Source organism: Canis lupus, chromosome 7 (genome assembly GCF_011100685.1).
Source record: "Canis lupus familiaris isolate Mischka breed German Shepherd chromosome 7, alternate assembly UU_Cfam_GSD_1.0, whole genome shotgun sequence".
In the NCBI taxonomy this organism is placed as follows: domain Eukaryota; kingdom Metazoa; phylum Chordata; class Mammalia; order Carnivora; family Canidae; genus Canis; species Canis lupus.
The window spans coordinates 39,025,202-39,049,348 of NC_049228.1; the positions used below are offsets into that span (position 1 = coordinate 39,025,202).

Sequence of the window (24,147 nt, forward strand, 5' to 3'; positions counted from 1 at the left end):
CCACTGTGCTAGAATCTTCTAGAGCCCTCTTTGTTGGTATCTTAGCACCCACTGCAAACATTCTTTCCCAATCATGAGCCTCAGGCTCCAGGAAGGAAGTGGGAATAGGTGGAGGCCTTCCTTAGAGGAGACCCTGGGTTCTCTTCTCTGAGTAACCACACCCTTCCTCCTTATCCCATCTCCTGGACTCCCGTCCTCATGCTCTCACCTACTTTTCCTTCCTTCTGTCTCGGTGGAGGAGGGGTCCCTTCTCTCAGCCCCAGGTAGCCCCTCTCCCTGTGGGGACCCTTGATCCCAGGCCTCTCGGGGACTGTGGGCCTCCACCTCTCCCTTTGTCTTCACCTGTAATCTCCCCACCCTATGGTCCAGTTCCCTGCATGGTGGACCTCTGCCTCTTCCACCCTGAAACACCTTCCTGCTCCTTCCTCCAGCCGCCCCCCACTCCAGCCGCCCCATTCACCTCTCTTTACCAACAGACTCTTCAAAAAGGACTTCCTAGTGTCAAAAAGACAAGTGACAACAAGGGTTGGTGAGGATGTGGAGCAAAGGGGACCCCGCACTGCTGGTGAGGGTACAAACTATAGAAAGGATGGAAGCATCTCAAAAAGTGATGACTAGAACCACCACATGACCCAGCAATTCCACCTGCAGGTATTTATTCAAAGGAAACCAAATCACTACATCAAAAAGATGTCTGCAGCCCCGTGTTCAGGGCAACAAGAGTCACAACCACCAAGACGTGGAGACACCCTGAGTGTCTATTGATGAGCGAGTGTGTGAAGAAGACACATGTGCACGCGCACACGCTGTAATATTACCAGCCATAAAAAAGAAGGAAATCCTGCCATTTGTGCCAACATGGGTGGACTTGAGAGTGTTGTGCTAAGTGAACTAAGAGAAAGACAAATACAGCAGGTTATCACTTTGGTGTGGAGTCTAGAACAAAACAAAAAAAAACCCTGAAGTCACAGCGTAAGAGACCAGACGTGTGGTTACCAGAGGTGGGGGTGGGGGGCAGCGAGAGGAACCAGGTCAGAAGGTCCAAACTCCAGGCTGAGGCAGGTAAGAGTGGGGCAGGGGCGAGGATCTCGGAGGACCCTGCAGTCGGGTATCTTTGCATGTTGCTAGGAGAGTAAATCCTAAGTTCTCATTACAAGGAAAAAAGTTTTTTCTTTTTTTCTTTCTGTGTCTGTATGAGAAGAGTGGTGTTCATGTGCTGTGGTCACTGTTTTGCACTGTGTAAGTCAGGTCCTCGTGCGGCACACCTCACAGGCGTGGCGGCAGGCCCATCACGCTTCAATAACAAAAGAAACCAATCGAAAGGAAGGAGAAGCAAAAAAGGGAGGGAAACATGACTTCCGTGTGCACTTCCTTCTGGCCTGTTCTCAGTTGCTCCCTCCTCACCTACCCCCCTTCCCCGGGACAGTTCCTGCGACCCCCAGGCCGTACCCTGACTCCACTGACACAGGTGTGTGGGGTTTTCTGTCTCACCTCTCACCCCCGCCCCCCTACAGGAGTCTACTGAGGACCAGTCCTGTGTGCAGGTCTGTGCTGGGGGAGGAGAAGCGACCAGAGTGTCAGGTGTGGTCCCTGGGCGTGGAGAGGAGATTGAGTTGAACACACATGAAGCAGCATAGAGCAGCAGATGACAGACTGCAAAGATGTGCTGAGTTATAGGGCACTGTCTGTATGTCCACCCTGACAGGGAAACAGGAGAACAGTGAGGCTGGACACCCCCAGGGCGATTTTCAAGTATAAGCCACCAGCTGAGCTACATAAAATGGTCAGGATTTGTGGGGGCAGGGTGGGGTTAGGGAGCCAGTGCCTGTTAGAGTATGGAGTGAGCAAGAGGCTCCCTCAAATGTCTTCTTCATACTAAAGTGTAAATGACTGGCAAGACCCTCAAATAAAACCTGTAAGTCATCCTTGCCATCTTGCATGAAAGTCTTCAACTAAGACAAGTGACCTTGACAGAATTTCAGTCACCTACTCTGAGTTGGAGAAGAATATCAGAGTAAAACATATACACTCATCTATCTCTCCCTCTCTGACTACAAGTTTTCCTATATAAGAACCTTGCACGAATTTGCCAGCTCTGCTGTGCAAATATTTTCCTTGCTATGAGGTCAGAGCCAGGTCTCTGCCTGCCTCAGGCACACACGGTCTCACATCCTCCCAGCGGGCTGTTTGTTCTCTTTGCTGTTTGATATCAATCTCTGTTCACTGTGCTTTTATAGCCCAGTGTTATTTTAATCAAAACCATGTTTTATTTGTTAAAAATCCCTTCTTATTTTGCACCACATGGCTCTCCCATGTACCGCCAAATAATATCAGATACTCACATAGTGTTTCAAAATGCTCTGCATGGGATGGCCTGGATCAAACTTTTTCACGAAGGTGCCACGGGTGGGTTGTGTCACGGTCCCCAGTTACACATGAGGAAATAGAGGCACAAATTACAGACGGTCCTGCGAAGCTATGGAGACAGACCTCCACTTAGGAGAACAGATAGCCCCTGTCTCACTGGCACTCCCGCTGACCCTCCTGCCAGCTTCTGCCGGCTGCTGGCTGTGGCCTTAGATCTTCTGCAGCCTGAGAAATGCTTGCCTTTTATTAGCGTGATGACCGTTTCTCAAACTGTGTTAAAGGACAAGTTTTATTCTATTTTTAAAAATTTTCAAACTGGGGCACCTGGGTGGCTCAGTGGCTTAAGTGGCTGCCTTCGGCTCAGATCATGATCTCAGGGTCCTGGGATCGAGTCCCATATCATGTTCCCTGCTGAGCAGAAAATCTGCTTCTCCCTCTCTGTCTGCCCCTCCCCCTGTTCATGCTCTGTCTCTTAAATAAAATCTTTAAAAATATTTTTTTCCAGCCATCCAGTGACATTTTAAGAATTGCTATAGAGTTTTCTAAATGCTGGCTTTCAATGTCCATGCTTGTCGCAGATGAACCAAGGACATCTTGCGGACCAGCACCGGTTTGTGGACCATATTTTGAGTAGTGCAAATGCATATTATCAGCAAAATCAGTTTCATGCTTTTATTTTTTAAATTTTTTAAAAGATTTTATTTATTTATTCATGAGAGACACACAGGCAGAGATACAGGCAGAGGGAGAAGCAGGCTCCATGCAGGGAGCCCAACGTGGGACTTGATCCGGGGACTCTAGGATCACGCCCTGAGCTGGAAGGCAGGCACGCTCAACCGCTGAGCCACGCAGGCATCCCAGTTTCATGCTTTTAAAATTTTATTTCATACATCCCATAATATTTGTTAGGTGATTACCACACAGCGGACAATAAACCAGGTGTGGAAAACAAGAACATTAGGGCTTTCACAAAGCTAACATTCTTGCAGGAAAGCAGACTTGAAACAATTTGATGCCAAAGAGTAAGCAGGAGGTGCCAGGCCCAGAGAGGGGAAAGAGGCTTTTGAGTAGAAGGAAGGGCAGGTGCAAAGGCCAAGGCCAACAGGCAAGGAAGAGGCTGCTGAAATGAACGGTTTCCTACAGGTCTCTAGAGGACACACCAAAGACTTTGCTTGTCATCTTAAAAGCTATGGAAAGCTTCCAAAGGGTTTCAGCTGGGGGCAAGGGGAGTGGTGGGTAGAGATAAAATGGACAGATTGGCCTTTTATTAAAAAAAAAAAAAAAGAGTTTTCCTTTTCCTAATGTAAATCCAATGCATTTTCATGATAATTATAACGGGGAATTAATAATCTGTTACAGACATTTTCATATATGAACAGAACTTTTGGGACTGCCATCATGTAAGCAAGGATTCTCCGTGATGTCCAAGCCTCTGAGAACACATGTGGACAACTGCCTACACCTGCAAAGGGCTCAGCCTATTGAGCGTAGCCATGTGACAGCTCTGGCCAGTGAGCAAACAGCAAAATCTGCCCTGGGTTCAGGGAAACTTTTTTTTACTTCCCAGATGAAAGGAGAGAGCCTGGCTAGCATGGTCCTGTCCCCTTCTCCTTGCCTTAAGAACGAATCCTGGAGGCACAGCAGCTGTCTTGCCACCATGAGGCGACAAGCACAAGGACAAAATCCAACACGGTGAGGTTGGCAGAACAGGAAAAAGAACCTGAGTCTTGGATGACCCAGCCTGGCCTGCCCCCCACTTCCCATCACCTTGTGATGTGAGAAAAACCCATCTCAGTCCATTGGATCCACAGTAAGTCTGGTTTTCTGATTCTTGGTGTTGAAAATAGTTGAGCTTTCCGGTTGGAAACGGATGGTCTGCAAAGTCAGATCAAACCGCACAGCACGGTGTTCTCCCCCTGTGGCTGTTCCCATCGTTGGGCACTTGGATAATTCAAAGGAAGAAGGCTTTTCTTTTATTGCCGACATTCTGTCCCCCTTCTCACCAGGCGCAGTAACAGAATAAGCAGCTCTGCTTTGTGTCTTTTGTTTCCTAAAAGGGAAAGAGCAGCTTCACGGCCTCGGGTGGAAATTGCGGCTATACTACACCACATCAGAATGTGCTGTTCTCATTTATTTTTTAATACAAACCCATCTTTGCATGTGGGCCCTGGCAGAAAATTGGTGGTTACGAAATATTGACGAAGGAGGTAACATAGGAGGTAAGTGACACACGGCAAAGGAATCTTGTCTTCAAATTACACAGAACGCGACCACTGTGGTCCGTGACACAGCTCCCACATTCTTTCCATATTTACCCAACAGGGTTCCAGCAAAATAGAGTACCCGTTCCATTTGTTAAGTGGACATGTCAAACTGTGTGGAAGAGCCGCAGGAAGGTCCGTCCAGCTGGCCTGTGCCTGCAGCCAGCTGATGGTGTCCCTCGGTGCCATCGCGCTCCTTCGAGAAGCAATAAAAATGGTTTGTACCACACTTGGGATGAAGCTCAGGAAGTGGGTCATCAAAGATGATGCACGCTCTCCTCTATTCTGCATCTATGCTGTGAGACATGCTATGAGTACTCAGTGCCCCACAATTCACTGATCTTCACGCATGCACACACAGGAGGGGGATTCGAAGGTACGCTTCTGGGCAGAGAGGACGCTGCAATTCCAGATGCACACTATCATGAAGCCCATGTTTACCACGTGCAGGGCTTTTTAAGATTATAGGCGGTCTTTGAAGCAAAGCAGCCTCTACCACTAATACTTCCATTCTATCAGACAAAGTAGGAAAAACGCTACTGGTTAGTATCTCGAGCAAAGAGAAAATCAGAGTATAAACTCTCGTGCCCATGAGAGACAGACTCCCGTGGAGAGCTATCTGGCCACGGAATGCTGTTTTAAAGGAACACAACCGTCCGGGCGGCCAACTGAAAATACAAAATGCTAAAATGTATGCAGAGTGAAGCTGTCTTGGTTTATCATGGAGGTGCAGTCCCATGGATGGGGGTCTGGCTGAAACTCTGAAAGTCACTAAATTTTGTCACATCCGGAGCATGATTAATGCTCAGAGAGGCTTAAGGACTTGTAATGATGCTAATAACAACTGGTTACCACTGGAAAGTGGTCCTGCTGCCAGAAAAACAAATGATCAGACACTTAAAGCCTCTATCAGGATGGAAAAAGGCATTTTGCCAAGTTTTGTCCCCTCTTAGAAACCGCCTGGTCAGCTCTCTGAACTCTGCTTGAACTTCAGCACTCCATAGTTGCTTCACTGGCTGAAATAAGCTTCTTGTATTTAAGTAGACCTACAAATCTATGGAAAGTCGAAAAAGTTTCACGTTCCCAACTTTTTTGGGGAAAAAAAGGAATATTATAAATAGACGCACAGAAAAATACCTTATGAAAAACATTAAAAGTTCTATGGGGTTGTTGAGTGACAACTTTTTAATGCACCTCACATTTTCCAGATTTTCTAATGTGAACATACATTATTTTTATATAGGAAACTTTATAAACTGTTTTTAAGAAGAAAAAAAATGCTTCAAGATACTCCTTATAAAACCAGGTGGCATTCTGTGGGTGGGGCAGGGGTGGGGAAGGTGAGTTGATTCTGCTCGGCCACTCACCAGTCCCTTGCTCAGACCCACTCTGTAAGAGTAAGTGGAATCATGTATAGGGCCCTACGACACCGCGAGGTACATAGTAGGTGCTCAGGAAAGGACAGTTAGCATCCTCATTCCTCCTCAAATGATGATCAGTGTTCAAAATGCTTTCAGGGGACCCCCGGGGTCCAGTTCCTTTTGATGAGAAATTTACCTGAATTTTAAAGTGGAAAAACCCCCAAACTGTCCTGAAAACAGGATAAAAGTGTAGGTGTCTCATTGCTCTGAAGCAGGGGAATCTTCCCTCCCCAGACTCCACGGTTTACATGGACAGGATGGGGATGGTGGGAGGGTACGGCCGCGCACAGAACTCCAGGGTTGGGGGGCCAGAGTCGGGCTGTTGGCTTCCAGACAGATGACAAATGTGAGGCTCTCACAACCATTTGTCTGGGATCCCCGGGCCCGGGGTCAGATGTGTGACAGGGGACGTGGCAACTGCCACTGGCACAGCTGCTGGCCCGCTGCCCCGGCAGGGGCTATTTCAGGTCTCACCCAGCATTCCCTGCCCCGTTAGCAAAGCTTCGAGAAATGCTTTGAACTCTTCAAGGACAAAAAAGGCCCAGAGCCGGTTCGGCAGGGAGGCCAGCCTTCCACTGAGTTAGCCGCAGCAAGGGTAGGGTTTCTCTCCTGAGATGGGGGGCAGACTATAACCCCCCCAGGTGAGAGCTTTCGGGGAACAGAACCAGAAACAACCTCACTCAGAGTCAAAGCCCTTGTGGAGATGTTCCAGCTGCAGGAGCGCGGTGTGGGCTCCTTCCTCGCAGCTCTGGTGGTGAGGCAGTGTCTCCAAAGCTGGGTGTCGGCTGCTGCGTGCGTGCACCTGACATCGTGCTCGGCAACTCCTACATCGCTGCATTTACTCCTCACAGCAGCCTCAGGAGGCAACCACAGCTGCTGTGACTATGTTTTATACACCATGGGCCCCAAATTCCTGCGAGTCTTCAGCCACCTTGTGATGCATACACGCCTGGGAGTATCCTCTGCCCTGGCTCTCTCTGTGTCTCTCTCTCTCTCTGTCTCTGTCTCTCTCTCTCTCCCGTGGACTTTCTCAAGTGATGACCAGTGTAGATGTGCACTTGGTCCTTATGGATTCAAAGGGACAATCCTGTTAGGTTCTCTTTCTCCACACCCCTGCCTCACTAACTCTGAGCACTTCTCTAGCAGATGCCATTGGAAGGTTTCACATATGGGTTCATGTCCCCAAAGACTGATGCTTTGCCATATTCTCCTAAAAGCTGTGATACTCCCTGGCATGGCCTGAGGGAACAAATGGACTTCTGCAATGACCCAATGGTGGGATGGGATGGGATGGGATGGAGGGCTGGCCAGAACCATATGCACTGAATTTTTTAGTGTAAGAAGAGCCCCATGGAGCCCATTATTCATTTATCACACAGGCATCCACCGGGCAACAGCTGACAGATGCAAAGTGATGCTCTGCACGTTACCAGCTGTCAGGACACGGAGTGCGGCCCGGCCACGGCAGACCCTTCCTCTTTACTCCCATCATCCTGACCCCTCTGAGCCCACTCATGGCAGACATATGGCAGCCATTTGGACTTACTTCTCCTTTCCCTATATCCAAGTCACGTTGACGATGGGGGATTTACCACCGCCCAAAATGGAGTGTTTAGCTTTCTTTCAGATCATTCCAAACTTGGGGACTGCTAAAAGTTTTGTAACTACATAAATATTTATCTGCAATTTTTGGTTACTATATAAACATAGCCAACATGACACTGGCCCCAGATGTAGTTAAGTCACATAAGAGTCTTCCAGTTATAAAAAAGGGGAGCTAACCAACAAAGGGCCTTGGAACTGATTCTTTTGATCATGAAATATTGGGGCTGCTATTTTTAATGCTGGGCTTTTCAGATACCAAAGTATGTTTATCCTTAACTCTATATAAATATTCAGACCTCACTTACTGTCCACCAGCCGGCTTGCTTGAGCATGCCCTGCATCACAGAGGCACGAGAAAGAATGTGGATGGGGTGATACAAGGCTTTACCTCTATAAATAACCTCAGGCTAACAGAGGGAAGCTGAAGATGGCAAATGTCACTTTGGGCTTTGTCACCTGTGAGGGAAAGAGATTATTTTTTATGTTCAAGTGTCATATGTTTATACTTGTCGGTGGGTTCTGGTTGACACTTAAGGATGTCGGTAAAAGAGCTGAATGAAGCACCAAATGTCCCAGATGGTAGCCACTCAAGTACACAGACCTAGGAAAATATGGAGCGAATATCATTGTGCATTCTTTTTTTAAAAAGATTTTATTTATTTACAGAGAGAACAAGAGCATGAGGAGGGGTAGGGGCAGGCAGAGGGAGAAGTAGAAGCAGACCCCCTGCTGAGCAAGAAGCCCCCACACAGGACTTGATCCCAGGACCCTGGGATCATGACCTGAGCCAAAGGCAGATGCTTAACTACCGAGTCCAGGGGCCCCCATGCATTCTTTTCTTACTCCCTGTTTAGCATAAAGTTAACCCTCTGAAGCCAAGGGGTGAAGCGGGTGGGGTTTGTGCTCTTCAGAGCTGTGGTCTCAGGAGGAGGTCCCTGGCCAGACCCCCCAATCCTCCATAGAAGGTGGTTGGTCCAGGGGTGCCTGGCACCACTACAGCACATGACTCTTGATCTCGGGGTTGTGAGTTTGAGCCCTACTTTGAGTGTAGAGATTACTTAAAAATAAAATCCTAAAAAAGAAAAGAAAAAAAAAGAAAGTGGTTGGTCCCAGGAGAGGGCTTTGCTTGGCTTGGATTCTGCTTCCTCTGCCCCAGCTGGGACTCACCTCCGTGAAACGGGGCAGGTTTGCTGGCTTAGCAAACTCTGGCATAATGCTATCGATGGTCCCAACAAGGAAGTAGCAGCAAGCCCTAGAAATCTTGCAAACACAGCCCTGGTGAAGCTCCTAGTCACTGTGCCAGGGCCTCATTTCTTTAAGAGACTTAGCTGGTGGGCGATCTCTGTTGCTGGAACATTATTATTCCCATTCTGTACGGGAGTAAACATTGACAGAGAATGGTTTAATGACATGCTCCAAATTTCTAGGCATGCCAGAAGTAGAGGAAAAATTGGCTGGAATTTCTGATTTTCAGACCCATGCTTTAGCTAGGAGACTCAGCTTTCAACGGACATGTTTTAAGTGCCCAGCAGGGAAATAATGCAGCAGAATCTAGTATCTTCTAGAAGCTTTGGATGGAAGTTACCAAAGCTCACGCTAACGTTTTAACTTTCTCACCTCTACATAGGCATCTAGCAATGAATCATCGTTTTCCTTCTCCTTGTGAGGGGCTGCAGTGTGGGGAGGGTGAGCAGCTCAGCCAGACACACACTTGTAGGGCTGAACCATGACCAGAGCTCCTGGCCTCCTGACTCCAGACCAGTGCTTTCCCCATGATGCTAGAAAGTGACCAGCTAGACTCTGGGTGCCTGAAACACATCTGTGGTGATTGTGTGCTATCTGGTATCAGCTAAGTTTAGCGGAAATTACATTTCCAGAATATCTTTCTCTGTGTGATGCTGGGTGAGAGTTAGCCCAAGGAGAAACAGGGGCCCAACCTGGAAGGTGGGAGTAAAGCAACAGCCACTCTTCTGTGAAGGCCGCTGTGGTTCAATGGAGTGGCTGGGGCCCAAGGGCTGGGGACTCTGGCTCATTCTTGCTCCTTTCCATTCCACATCCACTTTCTTTCTTGAAAAAAAAAAAACCACCTACTTTACTGAGGTGTGACTGACACCTAAAGAGCTGTATGTGTTTCATGCCTGTGACTTGATGAGTCTGGAGAGAAGTATCCACCTGTGAGACTAGCACAACAGTCTGCCATAAACACATCCATTACCTCCAGAAACTTCCACTTACTCTCCTCACTTATTATGATTCCTGTTATTATTTTGTGTGTGATAACATTAAACTCAGATCTGCCCTCTTAGCAAGTTTGAGTATACAATACGGCATTGTTAACCACAGGCGGTATACTGTGCGGGAGATGTCTAAGACTTTCTCATCTTCACTGAGATTTTCTACCCTTGACCGATGTCTCCCCACTTCCCTCTCCTCCCAGCCCCACCACCAGATGCAGAGGGGACAATCCTCCGTGGACTGGCCCTGCGTTCACAGCCGCCCATGCTGCTGGGCCAACTGCCTGGTGCTCTTATACCAGGGCTGCAGGGGCGCAGATTAGTAATGGACCAACCAGCGCCCCCTCAGACACCCGACTTCCCCAGCTTCTCCCACAACTGCCTGACGTATCCTGTGATTGTACAGTGGGGCCGCTTCCCGACCAAATCCTGGCTGACAAAATAGCATGCGCATGCACCACCTCTGCAGGATATAAGGGAGTCCCTTTCCTGAAGGGGCTTCCAGCTCCTGGGGACTTGGATCATTTAGACACAGCCAGCTTGGGACTCATGACAGCCTATGATTGGGTGAGAAGCATGCAGTGTGGCCACTGCCTTGATGTCCTCGCAGCCTGATGAATCCAGTGTCTTCCAGTGCCAGGCAGGGGGAAGTTGTGGGGGGATGGCCACAGGCAGCATCCTCCATGGCTGGTCTGGTGGATACAGACCTTTTGCACCTATGTTCCATCAGGGCTCCGGGCTCTGTATCGGCAGAAGAGTGGAAAGAAAGTTACTTAGATGTTGGGTGAAAACGTTGAGTTCAGTTGAGCATAAATGCTGACACTGAAGATTTCTAATCCAACCAACAGAAATTCCCCTGGCCTGCCACTCTTGGGTTACTTGAGCTCTGGAATTTCAGCCTTGGTTAACCCAAATCCACAAATTTGCTGGAGTTACATAGTGTAGCGAGAGCACTGTTTTTCTATTATTCATTTCCAACATGCCCTGTCCTGAGCCAACACCACGGAATGTATTTGCCCCACTTTTAACCCTCTGCATGCTGATTGCCTTTTGGTATTTGCCCAAAGAAAAGCAGAGAGAGGCACACGTTCCTGTTTTTTTCACAAAATACATACTATTTCTAGCTTGGCTGGAGATGACCCCAGCCACTCAGCTTATTGTCTTGTTTTGTGGAGCCTCGGTTTCCTTCTGCTAAAAAAGGAGTTACAGCTACTTAACTCTGAGGGGAGGTGTGAGCATCCATACTTGGTGACAATTCTCGGTAAGCTCTCAAGATGAAAGGTGACACGGATGACAGCAGAATCAGAATCCAGTCCCTTCCCTACACTTTCTCCTTTTGAGAGCGTGGCTCCACATGTCTACAGTGGAGGTGATGGTCTTGTCCAGGTATCGAGCGTTGGCTTGATACATATTCTTGGATGTTGTGAGATTAAACTTCCATGCGATCTGTCTTCCGAGGGCTTCCTGTGCATTCTGTGTTTCCACGCTGTGCCAGGACCAGGAAAAGAGAAAAACCCCAGAGCAGGGACGGACCGACAGCGGGGTCTGGTATGGCTGGATTCTAGTCCTGGCTTCATCACTAAATCACTGTGTAACCTTCGACACGCCCTTTGACCTTCATTCCCTTCTCTGAGAGCAGAAGAGCTTAACCCAGGATAGAGGTCCCCAGAGCAGAGATCTTGGCCAGGGGAGTCAAAGGGGATCTCAACCTCACTGGAGGACCCGACCTGGTTGCTTCCAGTAAGCCTCGCCTGGAGGGTGTCCCCCCGCCCCTCCTGCCTCTGAGTGGGTGGTAGCTGATCATGCATCCCAGGGAAGGAGGCTCTCCACTGCAGTGGGCTTCTCTGTCTCCGTGTAAACTATGTTCCTACCCCACATTCCCGCTCCCCGTGATCCCAAGACCTCAGAAATCCCAAAACAGTTTCTTCCCCCAAATCCTAGAACTAGTATCGATGCTCTGAGACTTCTCTCCATTCTAAAATCACTGGATTTGCTGATTCTGTTGCAGAATAGGGTTGCAGACCACTTATATGGCAACCAACTACAGACCCTTATCTCCGTCTAGAGGTGAGCTGTTCCAGCTGTTGGACAGTACTTTGGGGACCCATCCTAGTGTTCCTCCTTCCACCAGAGTTGTCCTTCTCTGCGTGGGGGTACAGGGTCACCACCGTCTGAGTGCCCAGCTTGTGGGAGAGTGGAAGATGATAAGTGATAAGCAGATTCTTTTTTTCCCTAACTTTTAATTTACTTATGAGAGAGAGAGAGAGAGAGAGAGAGAGAACAGAGCAGAAGCAGCATAGGGAGAAGCAGATGCCCTGCTGAGCAGAGAGCCTGACGTGGGGCTTGATCCCAGGACCATGGGATTATGACCTGAGCTGAAGGCAGATGCTTCACTCACTGAGCCACCAGGAGCTGCATAAACAGATTTTTTTTAAGCAAGTGATGTGGAATTACACGCCTCACAGAGCTGCTTACAGCCCACTGGGAGAACATTGTCGCTCTGCTGTGCTGAGCCACAGTGGGTCTGGGTGGGGATGTGTGGGCCGAAACTCTATTACTGTGGACAAAGGGGAGCACCGATCTGGGGAGACGATCGAGGCCCGCTGCAGTAAGGGAACAAAAGGTTGCAGCCTCCAGGACAGGGGCGACTGTGAACCTCTGAACAGCCATCACAATGTCACAAGAAAAGAAAAGAAAAAAGTATCATTTTAGCAGCTGCACATTGATTTGAAGGGAAATAAACCATCAGCAGAACCCAGCCCAACGTCCTCAGCTATAGCCCACTACTTGGAGGGCTTTTGTTTCAAGGCAAGCTGCTGCAGTAGTTTTCAAACTTCAGAAAAAGAAGTGACATTCTCTAAAACAGGTTCTTACATGGGATTCTATTCATAAAAAAGAAAACAAGAGAGTTCTCTGGTTGAAACACTGGACAGGGCCTGTTTGTCCACTTGGTCTTGTGGGCTCGGCATCTTAGACACTGATTCCAGAGGGGCTGGATGCCAACTCTACAGTTTTCCTCCAGGAAGTTGGTTTCCAAGAAACCCAGTTTGAGAACTGCTAAGCTGTGGGAGGCAGGACCCAGAGCTGCTCCCAAGAATAATGGCATCAAAGCAAACCAGGAGCACTGTGAGCCTTGTAATCACATAGTCACATAAGTGGCAAATCTGAACTTCACTCATTTTCTGGATCATAAATTTATCAACAGGGAAGCCTAGGTTTTGTTGGATTTTTGTTTTTATGATATTGGGATGACTATATTGGTGATTGATTTAGTTAACAACACAAACCCCAATCATTGCATGGTCAACATGGAAAAATATCACCTGCTTTATGATGTGGTTGCATGGACCACACCGCTACAAGAACCCTCCTGGAGGGGTGCCTGGCTGGCTCAGTTGGTTGGGCATCCGACTCTTGGTTTCTGCTCAGGTCGTGATCTTGAGGTCTTGGGATCAAACCCCATGTGCTCAGGGCAGAGTCTACTTAAGATTCTTTCTCCCCTCTCTCTCTGCACCTCCCCCTGCTCACATGTGCTCTCTAAATAACTGAATAAGATCTTAACAAAAAATACCAAAAGCCCTCCTGGGATAAGGCTCACCTGGACCCAGATGCAGCTGCAGCACAGCACCACAGGGGTCTGGGCAAAACCCATGAACAGAGGCCCATGAGCAGAGCCACCAGCACACGGTGACTGGCGATTCTCTGCCTCTTCTGGTGAAACACCAGGGAAAAGAGGAGCGTGTGAGAGAAGAGGTCCACAATTTCCATTCAAGGCTAAATTATGGATGCCATCAAAAGAAGCCTCTAGAGTGTACAGGAGCCCGTAGTCTCAATGCCAGATGAACAAAGGAGCAAGAGGCTGGAGGCGGGCAGAAGCAAGATGCCATGGGGAATGGGATGCAGGCTTCTATCCCTCCAGCAGTGCCTGTGAGAAGTGATTGACAGCCTTGGACTGTCTTCAACAGCTATTACATGTCAAGAAAGGGACAAAGAGAACAGGCACCGGGGCGAGCTGAGAGAGGCAAGTATTCTGAGTCGGGTTTGTTCCTGACAAGGGTAAAGAGAGGGCTTCAGCGGTAGAAACAAAACACGGGGTACCAGTTTTCCTCTTATCCCCCTCAGACAAGCTCAGGTGCCTTGGCTCCCAGTCCACCCCAAACAGGGTAATCATCTCACATAAGCCCTGGGTTAGGTGAGCCAATGCAGAGATGCAATTGTCCCAAAAGTGCCAGTGAGGGAGAGGAATGTGAATCTGCGGGAATTCTTCCTAGAAGGATTATAAACCAGTATAGTCGCCTTGGAAAAGAGTTTGGCATTTTGTTGTAAAGTTGCACATACATATAGCTAGGACTTGGAAGTTGTACTCCTGAGTATACAGCTGACCCTTGCAGAGTGTGCGGGGCTAGCACAGGCACTGCCCCCGCCAAGCAGTTGAAAATCCAAGTGTAACTTTTGACTCCCCCAACAATTTACTAGTGTACAACCAGCTTTTTTAGCAAACCAAACAGAATACAGTAGGGTAGAAAAACTGATGGGACATTGTCTATAGTAAGGATAACCTTGTCTCACAAATTGTTTCATTTCTGTGTGTATTCCCATGTGTATACAGATTATGTGTACAAATTGTATTATACATGTAAAATATATGTGTTCTATGTGTCCAGGATATTACATTTTTAAGAAGTTTGAAAACCAATGCTCCAAAGTAACTTTTGACATATTTACCAAGAGACCTGTAGAATGTTCCTTATTCACAAAGACACTACAGATGACTCAGGTGTTCTTTTTCAGGCAGAGGGATAAATAAATCTTAGAGCATTAACACAGTGGACAATTACATAGCAATGCAAAGGAACAAGCTACATGTGGCCATAGAGGTACATCTCAGAGCCACAAAACCCAAAGCAAAGAGCCGAGCAAAGAAGACATATATATACCTACTTTTATAAAGCTCCACGCACAGCAAAGCAAAATAGCATATCAAGTACGTTACAAAGGGAAGGGGAGAGTGACAGGTGATGTTCTGGTTCTTTAGCTAAGTGGTGGGCTTTGCATGTATTGATTTTATTATTCATTCTTTACAGACAGGTTTAGTGTATGTATCCTGTATATTTCATGTATATAATATTGGAATGGGTGCAACATTACTTGAAACCAAAACAATATAGTCATAAACATCTAATCCACTGACTCAAAAAACATCTGGTTCCAGTAAGCAATTATAATTTTCCCTCATCAAAATAGAGATTTCCATCAAAACCAACAAAAAATGGACCAAACAGAAGAAGAAGAAAAACAACAACTCCCTGAGGCTGTCCTTGCTGATTGTGTTAAAGTGTCAATTACCGGATAAGGCAAGACACCCATTGTGCAGTTCCTGGGGTCAGCCCTTGAATGTTAAAGCTGAAAAGGTTTCTGGAATAAATTCACCCAAGTTAGTAACAGACCACTTTCTCGGTCTACTCTTTTCTACCAAAATAGATGGTTTTCTTCAAACTGTGTTTTTGCACAAGCCCATTTGCACGGTTGCGGGTATGCATGCACGGGACCGGACCAGGGTCTCTGGTGGACACGACTCGTTTGTTGCTCTCACTCTCAAAATGCAGCAGAGGAGGGTGTATCCTGTAATCCGGATACAAACGGTGGCTTCCAGGCACGCTTTTAGCTCACTAATCCATGAAGTATCCATGATTACTTACTACTGAGAATAAAGTATAATTAGCCACATAGCAGCCCAGGAAATATATCTGCCCTCGGCTATCAAGCATCTACACTATCTACACTGTGGCAAAGTAGGCCATCTTAAAGATCATCCCCAGTCCCATGGACTCACTCGAATCAAAGCATCATTTATCAGTTGCTGGGCTTGCAAAGGTGGAACAGACTTTCGTATCTTTGTCTTATGGGTTGAACTGCTTCTCCAAACTCATGTGCTGACCTCAGATTGTCACTTCATTTGAAAATACAGTTATAGCTGATGTGATTTGTTAAGATGAGCTTATATAGGAGTAGAGTGCACCCTTAATCCAAGATGACTGGTATACTCAAAAAAAAGAGGAAATTTGGGGGCACCTGGGTGGTTCAGCCAGTTAACTGTTGTCTGCCTTAGGGTCGGGTCGTGATCTCAGGGTCCTGAGATTGAGTCCTGGGTAGGGCTCAGGCTTGGGCTCCCTGCTCAGGGGGCATCTGCTCCTCCCTCTCCCTCTGCTCCTCCCACCCTGCTCCCTGCTGGTGCTGTGTCTTGAGTGAACACTTTCTCTCAAATAAATAAATAATCTTTAAATAAATATATAAATAATAAAGGGGAAATTTGGATACAGACGTGCACACAGGGAACATGCTGTATGAAGATGAAGGCAGAGATTGAAGTTTCTTGGCAGAAACCAAGGAATGTGAAAAATTGCCAGAAAACCGCCAGAAGTTAGGCAAGAGTCATGAGGTCGACTTTCCCTCAAAGCCCTCGGGAGGAATCACCTAACACCTTGACTTTGGGTTTCTTGTCTCCAGAACTGTGAGACAATGATTTCTGTTGTTCCAAGCCATGCAAATTTGTGGTGCTGTGTGGCAGTGGTCCCAGCAAACGAACACATTTTGGTTCTTTAAGATTTAGGCAAATGCTTTATTTCCTATTTGAATGCTAAATATTGTCATAATGACCTCTGTAGTTTGACCTTCAACCTTTGAAATCAAGAGACCTGGAATAAAGATTCCACCCTGCTTTTTAATTGGCTGTTTACCCTCAAATCACGTTTGCTCCTTGGGCTCCGGTTCCCTTATGTGAAACCATCATGACACCAACATTTGCTTATCCCACTTACCCTTTGCAGGAGTGAACGCGTGTGACAAGACAAAGCATGGGCAAGTGTTTTGTGAATTGTAAAACACTAGATCACAATTGATATCAATTATCAACTAACCTTGTGTATTCTGCATGTTAATGCATCAAATGCTGTGTCTGCAAATAACACCAGCCCAACCCGTTGAGAGGAGAAAGCTGAGCTTATCGCTTACTTCGAGAAGGGAGACTACCTCCTCGACGGAGCTTTTGTAGGGTCTCCAAGGGGAAATGGCAAGGTCAGAATTTACTGAGAATTGGCAGTTTGGTTTCAGGCAGGTCTTTCGACACGGGGGCTTGAGTACATCTGGTAAAGATTGTTCTACAGTGGTGGAAATAGCAAGGCAAGGATTTTGAGACAGAGTGTCAAAGAGTCTTTGAGCAAAAACTACTGGCGCTTTCTGCTGAAACAGTTGGGAGTTCCTGTGATGAACATCAAGGTTATTTGCCTATTGAAGTGTCTCATTTCCTCCTGCCTTGAAGCCCATTGCTAATTTTGGTTGCTAAGGCTGTATGATATCAGAGATTTCTCATTGTTGTAAGAGCCCCTGAACAGAGTCATTTAATTTTAAGGAAAATTCAGTGCAGATGAACAATGCTGTGTAGACGATTCTGGAGGAAAATTGTCTTCCAAAGAGGAGAAGTTGATGGTCTCTTCTATCTACCACTTCTGAACCCATCTCCACTTTGGCTTCTAGAGAGAGAGCAGGAGGTCACTCAGCTCATTCAGCTTTTACTCCTTCTGCTGAGCTGATCAGATAGTCTCCATTAGATCAGCCGTGTTCAGTGTGATAAAGATTTCTTTGCATTAAAAACAGAAATAGAGCCACCAGACAGAAGAACTCAGACAGAAGACGTCAATGTGGAACCAACTTCCAGGTCCTGGGTAGCCCAGGCTGAATACATTTAGATCCAATTTCTTACCCCTACCTGTTCCCAGCCTTTCTCACCCCCAAAAGGCTAATTTTGTGCTTTAAAAAGCTATTTTGAAGAACTGGTAATTCTCTCCTTCTGGTGCAATCACAAACGAATGAATGGTTCATTGTTAAAGAAGCCATTCCACTGACAAAGACAATCTCTCCTTCAAACAGAGGTAGGCGTGTCGGACCAAACATTACACTGAAGTCAAGTATTCGTCTACATTTCTGGTTATGCAGCCGTGTGTACATAGGTATTTCAAATCACTGAATTTTGGGGGTTCCATCAATGTTTTGCATCTTTTAAGACAAATGAATTTATAGATGGGTATGTATTTGGTGAAGTACAACAATATTATCTTACACTTCCAAAAGGGGTCAAAGACACGTAAGATTTTCAAAAACTTAGACATTTGATTTTTACAAGGAGTGGGGAAAGTAGCTAGCAGTTGCTGGAATTGCTAGGAAAACTTAACTGAAGTTTACATTACCAGTGCTATTATCCTTTTTCTAGATGCCCAAATCAGCCCACCCATCTGCTTACAATTCCTATTGACATCTGAGTGTGAACTAAAGATGTAATTTACTTAGTGAGCCCTTCCCAGAATGAGTAGAACAATACAGAACATTCCGGAGAAGTGCTTGTCTTTGATTTCTGGAAAAAAAGCTGCAAGCGTCGCCAGAGATCCTAAATTTCTGCTAGGAGATGTTCCTTTTTTTTTTTCTCCTGGGGTAAAACACACAAATCATGACATTTACCACCTTAACCATTTTTAAGCAATGGTTTAGTGGTACAAGGTACATTCATTCCCGCTGTGGTACGACCATCACCATCAGCCCTCTCCAGGACTTTTTCATCTTGCAAAACTTAAATTCCTCACTGCTAAACATAAGTTCCCATTGCCTCCTCCCATGGACCTTCATAACTTCTATCACATGTTCTGTCTCTATGCATGTGACTACTCTTGGTACCTCACAGAAGTGGCATTGCACAATCTTTGTCCTCTGTGACTGGCTTGATGCACTGAGAGTACTGTCTTCAGGATTCATTTATGCCATAGTATGTGTCAGGATTTCCTTCCTTTCTAAGGCTGGAAATATTCTATTGTTTCTATCTGCCAGGTTTTGCTTATCTGTTCATTCCATCAGTGGACACTTGGGCTGCTTCCACCTGAGATGCTATTTTTTCATGTTTTTTCATGTTCTGACCTCTCCCATCTTTGGATGGCTGGTGTGAGTCAGACGCAGTTGGGGCGTGGGGGTGGCAGGGGCAGGTTGGAGGTGACTCAGGTGAGTGGCCAAGAGCAGAGAGAGCTGTGCTGGCTACCCTTGAGGCCAGGGAGGCAGTGGCAAGATGTGCCAGGAAAGCTCTACCTCTAAAAAAGTCTCTGAAGTAGAGCTTCTTCAGAGTTTCAGGTGTCCTTTGGCCTCTATGTTTAGAAACCCTGGTTGGGTACAGCCTTGTAGGTGACTCCACACTGACAGTAACATTTCTTTTTCTTTTTTAAAAAGACTTTATTTATTTATTTGACAGAGAGGGAGAGAGAGCACACAGGCAGGGAAGAGGGGCAGAGAGAGAGGGAGAAGCAAACTCCTCGCTGAGCAGGGAGCCTGATGTGGGACTCAATTCCAGGACCTCCAGATCATGACCTGAGGCAAAGGAAGACGCTAAACAGATTGAGCCACCCAGGTGCCTGTTTCCTTAATTTAAAAAAGAAAAAAATGTGCAGGAGAGTGCTGTCCGGAGGTTGGCTGCAGTCAACTCCCAGCCTCTCTCTCTCTCTCCCTGACTCTCCCTGTCTCTGTCTCTGTCTCTCTCTGTCTTTCCAGGCCAGGGCTGTGGCTTTTACATTTCGTGATGGAAAGTAGATCATTTCTCCCCCAGCACTTCGAAACTGATTTCCCTAAGGAAGCCCCATCTTCGCCAACCCCAAGTGGGGTCATGGCTCTGCTTGCCATGGGATCAGCCAGGAGTCATTGTTGAGTGCTTCTTCAAATACTATGCACCAGAGGTGGTTAGTGGTCTGGGGCCCAAGTGCAAAATGAGGAAAAAGGCCAGGATCCCCTTTAGTGAGGAGGTGGGTGAGGATAGCATGTGCAGTTTGGGATCAACCCCCCTCCATCCACCTTGATCAGGGCCCTGCAAAGTTGGAGCGCAGGTGTGCCTGCCTGGAGAGAAAGCACTCAGGGAGGGTAAATGAATGAAGTTTGCCCGGGAGACCGTAACCAAGGTGATCGTGGGGCTGGTCTTGTGTGGGATGACTCAAATAATGGCACACATCTGGACGGGTGACACCTTCTTTGTCTAGCACTGTGGAGGAGAACACACTTCTTGGTACTGGCCAGTCTTGTGACTTTTCCAGGTAACCAGAGCTTATTCCTTCAAGAACCCAAACTGCAGATTTTTAACTTCTGCTGTTGTTTTGGAAACTTTCTAAAACTTATTCCCTTTAATTTACCTGGATCTGGATCTGGGTTCTCATTACTGAGACTTTTAACGTTCTGTGTTTGGAGTGTCTAAGGTGGTGGGGCTCCTGTCCTGTCCCAAGTACACACCTCCCTCACCTCCGCTTACGGGCATGGGCCTGCCACACTGTCACAGGTCACACCCACAGCTGCCTTGTGAAGCCCTTTTCTTTTCCATTAACTTATTTTGTGTAGGGCCAGGAACCAGAACACCCCAACCTCTCAGAATTGGCTAACAGAGCCAGGGTCCCAGTATGAATTAAGTGCTTGGTCTTTTGTCCAGTGATTTCTAGAACAACACAAATATGTTTTTTAAATTATTCATCTTAATTATGGTAAAACACATAACAGAAAATGTACCTCCATAACCATCTCTTTCTCTCTCTCTCTTTTTTTAAAGATTTTATTCATTTATTCATGAGAGACACTGAGAGAGGCAGAGACAGAGGGAGGGAGCTGGCTGCACGCAAGGAGCCCGATGTGGGACTTGATCCTGGGACTCCAGGATCACACTCTGGGCCAAAAACAGATAGATGCTCAACTCCTGAACCACCCAGGCGTCCCCACCATAACCATTTCTAAGTGTATGGCTCCATGGCACTGAGCACATTTCCACTGTTGTGCAACCAACCAGAACTCTGAGAACTCTGTCTCCATTAAACAATAAACCGCATTTCCTCCTCTCTCCAGCCTCTGATCACCACCACTCTACTTTCTATCTCTATGAGTTTGACTGCTTTAGGGACCTCATGGAAATGGAATTATGTAGTATTTGGTCTCCTGTGACTGGCTTACGTCATTTTGCATAATGTCCTCGACATTCATGTATATCGAAGCATGTGTCAGAATTTTCTTCCTTTTTTTTTTTTTTTTTAAAGAGTTGTTTATTTATTTGAGAGAGAGAGAGAGAGAGAAAGAGTGCCAGGGGAAGCGGTAGGGGGAGAGGGAGAATCTCCAGCAGACTCTGAGCTGCGTGCAGAGCCTGAGGCAGGGCTTAATCTCAGGACCCCAAGATCATGACCTGAGCCAAAACCAAGAGTCAGATGCTTAACCAATGGAGCCACCTGGGCACCCTAGAATTTCCTTCCTTTTTAAGGCACATTAAATTTCATCGTATGGATATATAGCATATTTTGTCATCGTTCAGCTGTTGGAGACCTGGGTTGCTTTCACCTTTTGGCCATTGTGAATAATGCTGTTATGGATATGGCTATATAGATATCTCTTTGACTCCTGGCTTTCAGTTTTCTTTAGTAAATACCCAGACTGTGAATTGCTGGATCATACAATTTATTTTTAACTTTTTGAGGACCCTCCATACTGTTTGTCACAATGACAGCATGGATTTACATTCCCACCAACAGGGCACGAGCATTCCTGTTTCTCCAAGTCTTCGCCAGCACTTGTGATTTTCTGTCAAATGCCCTTTCTTGGGGATCCCTGGGTGGCGCAGCAGGTTAGCGCCTGCCTTTGGCCCAGGGTGCAATCCTGGAGACCAGGGATCGAATCCCACATTGGGCTCTCGGTGCATGGAGCCTGCTTCTCCCTCTGCCTGTGTCTCTGCCTCTCTCTCTCTCTCTCTCTCTCTGTGACTATCATAAATAAATAAAATTTTTTTTAAAAATGTAAAAAAAAAATGCCCTTTCTTGCTCACATAGTGGTTCTTGGTTGTCTTTTAGATGTTGAAGACTACCAGCTCTCAGAAATTTGTGTAGGGTGTCTCCTGCACAAAGTGAGAACAAGTTAAGGAGACATGTCTCACTTTGGACAGCAGTTGTTGATCACAAAAATCATATTTTCAAGGCACAGGAGAGATAGCTATTTAAAAGAGGCCTATAATCAATTATGTTCAAAGATCTTTTTATTTTATTTTAATTTTTTAAAAAGATTTTCTTTATTTACTTCCCACGGGAAGCCTGATGTGGGACTGGATCCTGGGACCCCAATATCACAACTCGAGCCAAAGTCAGAGGCTGAACCACTGAGCCACCCAGGTGGCTTTTTAAAAATAACTTTAAAGATCTTTTTAAGAATAACTTTTTATTGGGGCACCTCCATGGCCCAGCAGGTTAAGAGTCTGATTCTTGTTTTTATTTTTATTTTTTTATTTATTTATTTTTAATTTATTTATTTATGATAGTCACAGAGAGAGAGAGAGAGGCAGAGACACAGACAGAGGGAGAAGCAGGCTCCATGCACCGGGAGCCTGATGTGGGATTCGATCTCAGGTCTCCAGGATCGCGCCCTGGGCCAAAGGCAGGCGCCAAACCGCTGCACCACCCAGGGATCCCTGATTCTTGTTATTAACTCAGGTCATGATCTCAGGGTCATGGGATCTAGTCCTGCATCAGGCTCTGTGCTCAGCAGGGAGTCTGCCTGAGATTCTCTCTCTCTCTCTGTCTCTAAAATAAATAAATAAATATTTAAAGAAATAACTTTTTATTATAAAATAAGATATTCATTTGTAGGAAATTTCAAAATTATAGAAAAGTAAGTGGAAGACTATTAGTGCCACTGTCTAGAGAGAATTTTGATTAATGTTTTCATGCATATCTGCCCATTTTATATGCCTTCCAACACACGGGCCACACACATACATGTGGATACTTATATATATATAGACATATATGTGTGCAGGTGTGTGCGTATGAATACATATGTATATATATATATGTTTCCTGGCATTTTTCTGCAGTATCTTGTCTCCTCTGATCACCTCTCCACATACACAGGCTTGTACTTTAGATTGTTGACCATTCCCTAATCCTGTCATACATGCTCATAGGTTTGTGGCTTAGTCACATTTATTTTTTAAAATTGGCCTTACTCTGGGGTGCCTGGCTGGCTCAGTTGGTAGAACATGTGACTCTTGATCTTGGGTTTGTGGGTTCAAGCCCCACTTGAGCGTAGAGATTATTTTAAAAAGAAAATATTTTAAAGATTTTATTTATTTATTCATGAGAGACACAGAGAGAGAGAGAGAGAGAGGCAGAGACACAGGCAAAAGGAGAAGCAGGCTCCATGCAGGGAGCCTGACGTGGGACTCGCTCCCAGATCTCCAGGATCAGGCCCTGGACTGAAGGCAGCACTAAACCGCTGAGCCACCCGGGCTGCCCTAAAAATAAAATCTTTAAAGAAAGAAAGAAAGAAAGAAAGAAAGAAACAAACAAACAAACAAAAATTGGCCTTATTCGGGGCACCTGGTGGCTCAGTCAGTGAAATGTCTGCCTTTGGCTCAGGTCATGATCTCAAGGTCCTGGAATCGAGTCCTGGGTCCAGCTCCCTGCTCAGCAGGGAGTCTACTTCTCCCTCTGCCCTTGCCCCTCCGTGGTGCTATCTCTCTCAAATAAATAAAGAAAGAAAGAAAAATCTTTTAAAAAAATTGGCCTCATTCTATTCTTAACAATTTGACAGCCTGGTTTTCTCACTCCATAATATGTTAAGAGCATTTTCCCATGTCATCACAGTTTTGAATTATTAACTTACTTTTTAATAGCTGTGAGATAAGAATCTTGAAAAAAATAATGACTTCTTATCCTCTGTTTGGGAGGTTTTCATGTTCTGGACTTTCTTGGGGATACTGTAGAGTTAAAAAAAAAAAAAAAAAAGATTGAACCTGTTTTTATAGGAGTTCTACTGGGTAGACTCCCAAGACTACTACTCTCATTTTATGGATAGTGAAAGACAGACACTCAGAGAGGTAGTTCTGATCTGGTACCTTTTTCTAAATGGCAGGAATATTGATCTGTTAAATATGGGAAGGCACATGTAGAATGGTCAATTCAAAGCAGCTTTCAAACTGTCAAGGGAAGAATATCCCTATCTTGGACAAAACTCCTAAAAAATGTTAAAGAGTCCTGGAAGGTTATTGTGATATAATTCCATGAGCAGCTTTCACTTCAGAGTTAATGGACAGTTAACAGTAATTTTAACAATGCTTAGGTGTCATTAGACCTTTGGGGCTGACGCCTTCATGTGTGTCTTTTTATAGGACAATTAATACATGTTGGCAGTGTGCTGGTGATCCTTCTGAAATGCTTG

The 24,147-nt window shown here is 46.1% G+C and overlaps 1 long non-coding RNA gene across 8 annotated transcripts; it reads left to right on the forward strand.

Moving 5' to 3' along the window:
* The first annotated feature begins 64 nt into the window (after positions 1–64).
* On the forward strand, positions 65–10,127 carry LOC102155950. Of its 8 annotated transcripts, none has more exons than XR_005362281.1 (6): positions 65–263; positions 477–651; positions 3,727–4,177; positions 4,425–4,586; positions 4,690–4,845; positions 7,429–10,127. It is a non-coding gene; the product is annotated as an uncharacterized LOC102155950 (long non-coding RNA). The 8 variants fall into 8 exon arrangements; XR_005362283.1 differs by lacking the exon at positions 7,429–10,127 and adding an exon at positions 1,515–1,581 and having other exon boundaries at positions 4,690–5,798; XR_005362286.1 differs by lacking the exon at positions 7,429–10,127 and having other exon boundaries at positions 3,727–3,878; positions 3,989–4,177; positions 4,690–5,798.
* Positions 10,128–24,147: the final 14,020 nt, after the last annotated feature.